Source organism: Dermacentor variabilis, chromosome 8 (assembly GCF_050947875.1).
Source record: "Dermacentor variabilis isolate Ectoservices chromosome 8, ASM5094787v1, whole genome shotgun sequence".
In the NCBI taxonomy this organism is placed as follows: Eukaryota; Metazoa; Arthropoda; class Arachnida; order Ixodida; family Ixodidae; genus Dermacentor; species Dermacentor variabilis.
This window is the reverse complement of record NC_134575.1, coordinates 106315337-106327932: the sequence shown is the minus strand read 5'-3', so window position 1 is coordinate 106327932 and position 12596 is coordinate 106315337.

Below are 12596 nucleotides of genomic sequence, written 5' to 3'. Positions count from 1 at the left end.
CCGCGGTTATATCTTCCTTCTCATCCCTCTTCGAGATTTACATGGACGTAACTGGGACGGCTACAAAGGACGGGGACAGTGGGCCGCTTTCCTTGATGCAGGGAAGGCTATGACTGGCGTTGCTGGACAGCCTGTGGTATAATTTGAAAAACAAAGGTCCACCTGCGGAAGTGGTAGAGTTGCTACGCGTTCTGTACAAAGGGACCTGCCTTTTGAAAGCCGACCTGGAAAGGCGCGGCGGTCCAGGTATATAACGCACCACCTCCCGCTCGAACATTGCAAATATAGGCATAGGCACCGACTAAGGTGGGGCTCCGGGGCCCGAGCCTCCTCCGAAATTTTCCAAGGCCCCCTCGGGCGATGCCGAAGCCCCTTCCCTTTCTCCCTCCCTCCCTCCCTCCCTCCCTCCCTCCCTCCCCGCAAACCCACCTAACGTGCCGTTACCAGAGCTTTGTCACCCACATCATATGAAGATTCCTTTGACTTGCGTCGACCTTTTCACTTGTAACTTTACTGGGGCTAATAGCTTACTGCTTCATTGTAGGCGCGGACGTGTACGGCTTTTAATTCATACTTTCGCTTTATTTCTGCAAATCCTGACAATGGAGGACCCACGCATTAGGGGCACCAGCGGTGGCTGCCTCATACGTATTTTCTCGCTTCAATATTGTTCTAAATGTCCACTGTAAGCACGATGCACATGCACAATATATTTAAATATACACACAGGATAAAGTTTATTACATTTTTGAAAGAGATGGAGGTAGCCAATTAAAAATTATTTTAAAAGTATGGGTAGCCTATGCCTAGACAATGAATATGTTGCTGTATGTTCACCGTGATTCAATTGCTCTGCGTGCTTTTATGACCATGAAAGAAACCTATAGACTTCAGTGGCCCCCTTCGGCAGAGACTTTTATCAATGACGCGTGGAATGCACGTGAACGTTCTGTGTCTCAGTAAAGCTTCTCTTTCCATTAAACTGGGCTATAACTACTCCGTAAAAAAACATTTCTAATAATTTACACCATTTAGTAGGGATTGGAACATCGTCAGTTGCAGGCAAGGTCATAAATATACGCAGGGCGTCCCAATTAACTAACATGCACCGAGATTTTAAAGAATAGCAATGCGTTACTCGAAGAAACCTAGTGCATATTGTCTACAGTACAGTGGAGTAGCTGCCAGTAATTTTTTGTTACTGAGGTTTAATAAGGCAATTGTAATTAGTTATCTAACTCGAGACGTACTATCCTAATTATAAAAGCGTCAATGAGGCATTTGAAGGCACAGCCAAGGGACGTCTAATTGCGGTATTTTCAGCGACGTACTAATTGCGTACAAATTTTTTATCGACTGATAAATAAACACTGGGAAATATGGAGAATACCACGTGGCTGCGTTCCCACTCGCATCATAAAGCAGCGCCCTCGAACAGGGTCCGCCTAAGTTATCCAGAACTAAACAAAGGAAATAAAGAACATCGTATGAATGAATAAATGTGTGTAGTTTAGTGGCGCAAGGGGCAGATATGGCCAAAGAGCGCCAAGACAGTGTTAGTGATTTCAATGAATGAATGAATGAATGTTTGATGTTTTTTGGCGCAAGGGCCAAGTATGGCCAAAGAGCGCCATGTCCGTGTTAATGAGTTTGCAGTGAAATCATGAGTTCTATGAAGTTGGTGTGACGTGGCTGTAGAGGGGCCTTAAAATGGTCGTAAAATCTGTATAATAAGATTATGGCGATTACTTTTGAGGTGTACTATGAACAATAAGACGCATTTAAAAATAATGATATGATGTCTAAAAATATATCAGGTTATATAAGATATGCTAGAGCACTACTGCCTCCTTAGAGCCCTTGAAACAGAAGGGCCTGGATGCATGTGCTATTCAAAACAATTATCGAAGTGGCATCCTCTGGATCAAGGATGCTCTACGAATTTAATGGGCTTATAACGTGCCGAACGACATCATTTAAGAAATTGAGGACTGCCTTGGTGTTAAAAAGCGGTTCCTTGCCGAGAAACATAGCTGGGTGTAGAGGGATGTAATAACGGTATGCAAGTGGAAAATGTTTCTTTCTTTCAAATTCGGCTTTCCGACACTCCAAGAGGACGTGGAGGACGGTCAGCCTCTCACCACATTGACCACAGGTTGGCGGTTCATTTCCAGTAAGCAGAAAATTGTGGGTACCAAATGTGTGCCCTATTCTGAGGCGAAAGAATAAGACATCTGTTCGCCGAGATTTTATTGAAGAGGGCCAAAAACCTAGCTGTGGCTTTATAACGTGCAGTTTATTATTCGTTTCAGCGTTCCACATGTGCTGCCAGTGTTGTCGCAGTTTCTATCTTAACAAAGGCCTCAGATCTGTGACAGGGACAGCAGCCGGAGGAAAAGTAGTTAGCGATGTGGATGATGTGGCCATTTTGTCAGCGAACTCATTACCTTCGATGCCCCTATGTCCAGGCAACCAGCATATTACTACGTGTCTATGTGATAGATAAATATTGCATTATAGCGAGTAGAGTTCAATGAAAACAGGATTTGTATGCTTTTGTAAAGAGTTCAGCGCTTTTACAAGGCTTAACGAGTCTGTAATAACTATTGCTCTGTCGAGTTTTAATTTATTTATATGTTTTACTGCAGACAGTACGACATAGGTTTCTGCAGTGAAGATACTCGTTAAGGGGTTCAATACATCAGATTTAGAAAAAGAGGAACCAACAGCAGCATAAGATACACCAGAATGTGATTTTGCTGCATCGATGTAGAATTCGGAACAGCAGTATTTCGATTGAAGTTCGCGAAAATGCATAGCGATTTCAAGGTCAGGAGCATGCTTTGTGACCTCCACAAAAGATACATCACAGTCTATCACCTGCCACTCCCAGGGCGGTACTAGCTTATCTGGAGGCATTAAGTGATGTTCGAGAACTGGAACATCCATTTCCATGCTAAGTTCTCTTGCACGCAGTGAAAAAGGAAGTCTCATAGAGGGTCTATGATGAAAAAGTGTTTCACACGTCAAGTCGTTAACGGTTGTGAAACACGGATGTTCCTTATTAGAGCGAACCTTGAGAAAATACTTTAAGCTGATGTATGTTCTCTGAAGATGGAGGGGCCACTCATCCGACTCTACATATAGACTTTCAACAGGGCTTGTCCTAAATGCGCCAGTGGCCAGACGGATACCCAGATGGTGAACGGGGTCTAACGTCTTAAGCGCGCTCGGTGCGGCAGAGTGGTATACTACGGCACCATAATCTAACCGTGATCGAACTAGGCTCTTGTAAATATTCAATAAACACTGTTTGTCGCTACCCCACGTTGTTTGGGATAGGATCTTAAGAGTATTGTTCTAAGACATTTTTCTTTAAGATGTTTTATGTGAGGAATGAAAGTAAGTCTGGAGTCAAGTATAACACCAAGAAATTTGTGATCTTTGTTTACAGGAATTTGTTGTCCGCCCAGTTCTACGCAAGGATCTGGGACGAGGCCTCTCTTCCTTGTGAAGAGAACACATGAACTTTTGTGGGGGTTGACTTTAAATCCATTTTGTTCTGCCCATTTGGACACCTTGTTTAAGCACTGTTGAACCTGTCTTTCGCATACTGTGAGGTTGCAGGATTTGAAGCCTATTTATATATCGTCTACATATACGGAATAAAAAATGGCTGGTGGTAGTTAAGCACGTAGTGTGTTCATCTTAACGATAAAGAGGGTGCAGCTGAGCACGCCTCCCTGGGGTACACCAGTTTCCTGTGTGAAAGGACGTGATAGTGCATTGCCGACTTTTACACGGAAGGTACGATTGGACAAATAGCTTTCAATTATTTTTAACTTATTTCCACAGATGCCCATTCGTATCATATGCCTTTTCCATATCGAGGAATATCGAGAGGAAATACTGTTTGTGTATAAAGGCATCGCGAATATATCCTTCAATGCGCACAAGATGATCGGTTGTTGACCGCCCTTGTCTGAAGCCACACTGATAGGGATCGAGTATATTGTCGAGTTCAAGGAAATGTACGAGTCTGCGATTATTCATTTTTTCAAAGAGCTTACACAGACAATTTGTAAGAGCTATCGGACGATAACTTGCTGCCAAGGAGGGGTCTTTTCCCTGCTTCAGGACAGGAACTACAATCGCCTCTTTCCATGTAGATGGGAGGTATCCCGCAGCCCACAGAGTGTTGAAAAGTGTAAGTAGTGTAACTTGTGTGCCAGTATGTAAGTTTCTGATCATGTCATACATGGCTCTATCAGGTCCCGGTGCAGTGCTTTTGCATGTGTTCAAGGCAGCTCTCAACTAGGCAATACTGAAAGGCCGGTTATAGGGTTCATTCTGGCTGGATTTTCTAATTATTGGCTTACATTCTTCTGTTTGTTTATATTTTAGAAAGGACTCAGAATAATGGGTCGAGCTCGAGACGCTCTCAAAGTGCTCCCCAAGTGAGTCTGCCTGATCTTGCAGGGTATCGCCTTGTGTGTTTACCAAAGGGAGTGAATGCGCTTGTCGCCCTCTTATCCTAATAACCCTGTTCCAGACTTTGGCCTCATCTGTGTACGAGTTGATGCCCGATAAAAACTTCTGCCAGCTTTCTCTTCTGGCCTGTCGGCGGGTTCGCCTGCCTTCGGGCTTTACTTTTTTAAAGTTGATAAGATTCTCAGCAGTGGGAGAAGCGCGTAGCAACCCCCACCCTTTGTTCTGATTCCTACGTGCGATTTTATATTCATCGTTCTACCACGGGACACGCCGTTTGCATGCCGAGCCACTTACTTCACGTATGCATTTAGGCGCGGCATCTATTATGAAGGCTGTAAAATACTCCACAGCAGCATCAATTCCTAACGAGGACACGTCATCCCATGATATACTAGTTATGGTTCGGAATTTCTCCCAGTCGGCTGTGTCAATCTGCCACCTAGGAGCCTGTGGTGGATATTCGTTTTCTTTAGGTGTTCTCAACAGTATGGGGAAGTGGTCGCTCCCGTAAGGATTGTTCGTAACTTCCCATTCGAGTTCAGGCAGTATAGACGGGGAAACTATGCTGAGATCAAGAGAGGGAAAGGTTCTGTTTGCAAGGCAGTAATATGTGGGTTTCTTCTTATTGAGAAGGCACGCACGAGAAGAGAAAAGGAACTGTTCAACAAGACGACCTCGCGCATCTATACGAGAGTCGCCCCACAGGGAGCTGTGCGCATTGAAATCGCCAAGGACAACATAAGGTTCTGGCAATTCGTCTATAAATGACTGAAATTCATGTTTGTTTAATTTGTAGTGTGGGGGTACGTAAAGCGAGGTAATGGTGATGAGTTTGTTTAGGAGAACAGCTCGAACCACCACTGCTTCAACAGGCGTTTGGAGCTTTAAATGTTGACACGCAATGCTTTTGTGGATAACAATAGCTACACCTCCCGATGATGCGATAGCATCATCGCGATCTTTGCGAAAAGTTGTATACTGTCGGAGAAAGTTTGTGTGTTTTGATTTTAGGTGTGTTTCCTGTAAACACAGCACTTTTGGATTGTGTTTGTGTATGAGTTTTTGTACGTCATCCAGGTTTCTAAGAAGACCTCTGACTTTCCATTGAATAATTTACAGTAAATTGGTGCTGTGGTGTACGGAAACGGAAGTGATGTCTTAGGTTACAGAGCTCTTTCGAGGCCCTGTAACGGGGGTTCTGCCCTTTCTGGAGCGTTCGAGGGAGCCTCGCCGCTCCTTAGGCGTTTGGTGCGCCTTGAGGACAGGTGTAGTGTCCATTGCCTCTTGTGAGGCGCCGGACACGTGCTCTTGAGAGCGAGAAGTTACAAGAGAGAGTCCTGCCTTGGAGGGCAAGACCCCTGCGCCTACCAGCCCGGAGGTCGATGGGGCACCCTTCGGAATTTGGCTGCGCCGGCTGTTGCCAGCGCTGGAAGGGGCCGGGGAGGTTGGGGCAGCCTCGGCTGCGCCCACCTTCGGGGTCGATGGTCCTCCTTGTTGTGTTGACGGAGCAGCGCTAGCTGCAACCGCCGCGGGGGCAGATGGCGTAACTGCCGACTCACTGCCTGTGGGTCGGACAGCCGCCGGAGATCGTTGTGGTGCTGCCCCCTGACGCGCCACATCGGCAAAGGTGTGCTTTGACAGGAAGGATACCCGCCTGCGTGCCTCTTTGAAACTTATGTTTTCTTTTACTTTAATTATGACTATGTCCTTTTCTTTCTTCCAAGATGGGCACGACCGCGAGTATGCAGCGTGCTCGCCTTCACAGTTTACGCAGTGGAGAGAATTTTCACAAGATTCAGAAGTGTGCTCATGAGCACTGCATTTCGCGCAGGTTTGGCGGCCTCGGCAGCTCTGTGAACTGTGACCGAAACGCTGGCATTTGAAGCAACGCAGGGGATTGGGGATGTATGGCCGAACACGGAGCTTGATATACCCGGGCTCGATGGACTCGGGCAGAACACTTATTCCAAAAGTAAGTATCAGGTGTTTCGTCTGTATTTCTTTGTTGTCACGCCTCATCTTAATTCTTTTAACGTTGATGACGTTCTGCTCACTGAAGCCCTCCAAGAGCTCAGCCTCAGTCAGCTCCAAGAGATCATCATCAGAGACTACGCCACGGGTGGTATTCATAGTACGATGCGGAGTTACTGTCACTTTGGTGTCGCCAAATGATACTAGATTGGGTAGGTTTTCATACTGCTTCAGGTTGCGGAGCTCCAAGAGGAGATCACCGCTTGTCATTCTGGATGCTTTGTAACCTGTACCAAAAACTTGGGTCAGAGACTTGGACACGAGGAATGGTGAGATTGTTCGTACGGGTTTGTTTGGTGTTTCGGAGTGGACTACGCGGAAGGGAGGAAAAGTTTCTTTTTGACGGGCGAAAAATTCTAAAACATCATCGGTGCGCCCCCTCTTCAGGGAGCGATCAGGTAGTGGGGGAAAGGAGGTAGCCATAGGAGATTGTAATTTCGGCAGTAACGCCAGCCACTCACCGTGGAGTCCTACAAGATGATGCTGCAGGACCCGTGAAACACGGCCTGCAAACGCCAGCTGTACGTTACCACTATAACCCAATATGACATAACCAAGATTGGTTACTCACACAAGGTTAACCCTTGCTGCCAGGAAGGTCGAAAGTAATAAACAAATGAGAAGGAGAGAGGAAAGGTGGAAAGTAAGGAAAAGACGAAGGTTGTAGGGAGAGAGAGACAGGAAAAGGCAACTACCGATTTACCCCAGGTGGGTCAGTCCGGGGCTGCCGTCTACGTGAAGCAGAGGCCAAAGAGGTGTGTTGCCTCCGCCGGGGGGCCTTAAAGGTGCGAACACCCGGCATCGGCTCAACCCCCGGGATCCCCCTTTCCCCGGACACGGCTAAGCCACGCACGGCTACACGCGGGAGGGTCCAACCCTCGTGTGCTCGGGTACGTGGTGTCGCAACACACCAAACGCCTGCTAACGCAGACGCCCCTAGGGTGTTAGTGATTTCGTGGTGGAATGATGAGTTCTGTGAAGAAGATGTTACATGGCTGTAAAGGGGCCTAAAAATAGTCGCTGTAAAGTGCGTAAAATCTACGTGCTACAAAATTATGGCAATGACGAATACTAAGAACGTTAAAATCCATCGTAGAAGAAGGATGCGAAATAGAAAATATATGAGATAGTAAAATTACTTGGAGCACTGCTGCCTCGCCAGAGCCCCTGAAACACAAGGGCCTAGAGGCATGTGCTATACGAAAGAGCTATCACAGCGGCACGCTCTGAAGAGAGGACAACGTGCAACACAACATCTTTCACAAAACTTAGGACTGCGTTGGTGTCAAATAGCGGTTCTGGGCCGAGTAGCATTACGGGATGTAGGGGATGTGCTGCCGGTATGCTAGGGAAAAAAGTTTCCTTCTCTCAGATTCGGCTGCCCGACACTCCAGGAGGACGTGGAGGATGGTCAGCCTCTCTCCGCATCTACCGCAGGTTGGAGGATCATTTTCAGTCAGTAAAAAGTTATGCGTGCCAAATGTGTGTCCTATTCTGAGGCGATAGAATAGGACATCTGTTTGCCGTGATTTTGTTACGGAGGGCCAGGAACCTAAGTGTGACTTTATCACGTGCAGTTTGTTATTTACTTCTGCGTCCCACATACGTTGCCAGTGGTTTCGCAGTTTCCTTCTTAAGAAAGGCTTCAGGTCTGTGACAGGGACCGAAGCAGTAGGATTAACTGCATGCAATGAATTTGATGTGGCCATCTGGTCCGCTAGAACGTTACCCTCGATGCCCCTATGTCCAGGCCCCCAGCATATAATCACATGTTGGTTAGATATATATGCTTTACACAGTACGGAGTAGAGTTCATTAATTACCGGATTTTTGTGGTTACAGAAAGACATCAAGGCCTTCACAACACTAAGGGAGTCCGTATATATAATTGATTTCTTTATATGCTTTACGGCCGAAAGCAGTACGTAGGCCTCAGCCGTAAAGCTACTAGTTTCCGGATGCAGTACGTCGGATTCCGAGAAGGATGGACCGATGGCTGCATAGGCCACCCCGTCGTGTGTCTTCGATGCGTCTGTGTAGAACTCCGTGCAGGAGTGTTCGTGCTGGAGTTGCCGGAAATGCATTTGGATTTCAATCTCTGGAGCGTGTTTTGTAACTTGCATGAAAGATATATCGCATTGTATCAGCTGCCACTCCCAAGGAGGTAGCAGCTTGGCTGGATGCATTAGGCGAAGCTCGAGGAATGGGACATGCATTTCACGACTAAGCTCCCTCACACGCAGCGAGAAAGGCTGTCTTACGGAGGGACGATTACGAAAGAGTGTAGCATATGTCATCTCGTTAACGGTATTAAAACACGAATGTTGAGGATTAGAGTGGACTTTCAGAAAATATGTTTGGCTGATGTATGTTCTCTGCAGATGAAGTTACCCATACATATAAACTTTGATTCTACATATAAACTTTGATTCTACATATAAACTTTGTATCGGACTTGTTCTGAAAGGGCCAGTGGCCAGTCGGATTCCTAGATGGTGGACTGGGTCTAGCATTATTAGCGCGCTCGGGGCGGCAGAGTGATAAATCACGGCACCATAGTCTAGTCGTGATCGAATGAGGCTTTTATAGAGATTCATTAAACAATTCCCGTCACTACCCCATGTAGTCTGGGATAGAAGTTTCATCATGTTCATTGTTTTTAGACATTTTCCTTTAAGGTGTTTAATGTGGGGGACGAAAGTGAGTCTGTAGTCAAGTATAGTACCTAGAAATTTGTGCTCTTTCTTTACAGGTATCTGTTGTCCACACAGTTCTAAGCAAGGATCTGGGATCAGTCCTCTCTTTCATGTAAAAAGAACACAAGAGCTTTTGTTAGGATTAATCTTAAATCCATTCTTGTCTGCCCACATTGACAGTTTGTTCAGGCCATGCTGTACCTGTCTCTCGCACACTGCGAGGTTACAAGATTTGAAAGTTTTGAATGTCCTCCACGTAGAGACAGAGTAAAAGATGGCCGGTGGTAATGAAGCCCGAAGCGTGTTCGTCTTCACGATGAAGAGCATGCAGCTGAGCACGCCTCCTTGGGGAACACCCGTTTCTTGCGTTTCTTATGAGTGGCTTGCATTCTTCTATTTGTTTATATTTCAGGAAAGATTGCGAATAATGGTTTGAACTTGACACGCTCTCAAAGTGCTTCCCAAGTGAGTCTGCCTGATCTTGCAGTGTATCGCCCTGTGTATTTACTACAGGGAGTGAATGTGCTTGTCGCCTTCTTATGCTATTAACCCTGTTCCAGACTTTGGTCTCATCTGTAGACGAGTTAATACTCAAGAAAAACTTTTGCCAACTTTCTCTTCTGGCCTGTCGGCGGGTTCTCCTTCCTTGGGACTTTATTTTTTTAAAGTTGACAAGATTCTCAGCAGTGGGAGAAGCGCGTAGCAACCCCCACGCTTTGTTCTGTTTCCTACGAGCGATTCTACATTCATCGTTCCACCACGGGACACGCCGTTTGCATGCCGAGCCACTTACTTCACTTATGCATTTAGGCGCGGCATCTATTATGAAGGCTGTAAAATACTCCACAGCAGCATCAATTCCTAATGAGGACACGTCATCCCATGATATACTAGTTATGGTTCGGAATTTCTCCCAGTCGGCTGTGTCAATCTGCCACCTAGGAGACTGTGGTGGGTATTCGTTTTCTTTAGGTGTTCTCAACAGTATGGGGAAGTGGTCGCTCCCGTAAGGATTGTTCGTAACTTCCCATTCGAGTTCAGGCAGTATAGACGGGGAAACTATGCTGAGATCAAGAGAGGGAAAGGTTCTGTTTGCAAGACAGTAATATGTGGGTTTCTTCTTATTGAGAAGGCACGCACGAGAAGAGAAAAGGAACTGTTCAACAAGACGACCTCGCGCATCTATACGAGAGTCGCCCCACAGGGAGCTGTGCGCATTGAAATCGCCAAGGACAACATAAGGTTCTGGCAATTCGTCTATAAATGACTGAAATTCATGTTTGTTTAATTTGTAGTGTGGGGGTACGTAAAGCGAGGTAATGGTGATGAGTTTGTTTAGGAGAACAGCTCGAACCACCACTGCTTCAACAGGCGTTTGGAGCTTTAAATGTTGACACGCAATGCTTTTGTGGATAACAATAGCTACACCTCCCGATGATGCGATAGCATCATCGCGATCTTTGCGAAAAGTTATATACTGTCGGAGAAAGTTTGTGTGTTTTGATTTTAGGTGTGTTTCCTGTAAACACAGCACTTTTGGATTGTGTTTGTGTATGAGTTTTTGTACGTCATCCAGGTTTCTAAGAAGACCTCTGACTTTCCATTGAATAATTTACAGTAAATTGGTGCTGTGGTGTACGGAAACGGAAGTGATGTCTTAGGTTACAGAGCTCTTTCGAGGCCCTGTAACGGGGGTTCTGCCCTTTCTGGAGCGTTCGAGGGAGCCTCGCCGCTCCTTAGGCGTTTGGTGCGCCTTGAGGACAGGTGTAGTGTCCATTGCCTCTTGTGAGGCGCCGGACACGTGCTCTTGAGAGCGAGAAGTTACAAGAGAGAGTCCTGCCTTGGAGGGCAAGACCCCGGCGCCCACTAGCCGGGAGGCCGATGGGGCTCCCTGAGGGATTTGGCTGCGCCGGATTTTGCCAGCGCTGGAAGGGGCCTCGGAGGTTTGGGCAGCCTCGGCTGTGCCCACCTTCGGTGTCGATGGCCCCGTCTGCTGGGTTGGCGGAGCAGCGCTAGCTGCAACCGCCGCGGGAGCAGATGGCGTAAGTGCCGACTCACTGCTTGTGAGTCGGACAGCCGTCGGAGGCCGTTGTGACGCTGCCCCCTGACGCGTCACATCGGCAAACGTTTTCTTGGGCACGTAGGATACCCGCCTGCGTGCTTCCTTGAAACTTATATTTTCTTTTGCTTTAACTGCTACAATTTCCTTTTCTTTTTTTCCAGTGTGGGCACGACCGCGAGTACGCGGCGTGCTCCCCATCACAGTTTACAGAGTGGAGAGCATTCTCACAAGCTTCAGAGGTGTGTTCGCGGGCACTACATTTCGCACATGTTTGGCATCCTCGGCAGCTCTGATAACTGTGGCCGAAGCGCTGGCATTTGAAACATCGGAATAGATGGGGGCACGTACGGCCTGACACGGAGCTTGATGTACCCGGCCTCGATTGACTCGGGCAGGACACTTGAACCAAAGGTGATTATTTGGTGCTTGGTTTGGATCTCTTTACCCTTTACCATCTCGCCCCATCTTTATTCTTCTGACATTGATAACATTTTGCTCACTGAAGCCCTCCAGGATTTCCGCTTCAGTCTGCTCAAGGAAATCATCATCCGACACAACACCGCGGGTGGTGTTCATTTTACGGTGCGGGGTAACTGATATGTGGGTCTAGCCAAATGACACTAGTTTCTGTAGATTCTCATATTGTTCCAGATCGCGGAGCTCCAAGAGGAGGTCACCGCTTGCCATCCTCGACACCTTGTAACCTGGTCCAAAACATCGTTCAAGGACTTGAGACAAGGAATGGTGAAATGTTCCGCACTGCTTTGTTTGGCTTTTCGGAGTGAATAACGTGGAAGCGGGGGAAATTCTGGATTTGGTGTCCAAAAAACTTGAAGACATCTTCGGTGCGCCCTCGTTTCTGAGGGTGATCAACAAGGGAGGGGAAAGAAGTTTCCATGGAGATATGTATACATTCGGCAACAGCGCCGACCGCCCACCTCGGAGCCCAACGAGGGGACACGGCAAAGCTTGCACGCAAGTCTGCACGACGCCAGTCGTACGCCGCCACTATAACCAAATATGGTGTACCCAAGGTTGGATAGCCACACAGGGTTAACCCTTGGCACCAAGGAGAAGGAAGTAAATAGAAGAGAGAAGGAGACAGGAAAGGTGTAAAGTAAGGGAAAGACGAAGGTTGTAGGAAGAGAGAGACAGGAAAAGGCGACTGCCGATTTCCTCCAGGTGGGTCAGTCTGTAGGTGCCGTCTATGTGAAGCCGAGGCCGAAGAGGTGTGTTGCCTCCGCCGGGGGCCCTTAAAGGTCCAAACACCCAGCATCGGCTCAACCCCCAAGATCCCCTTTTCCCCAGACACGGCT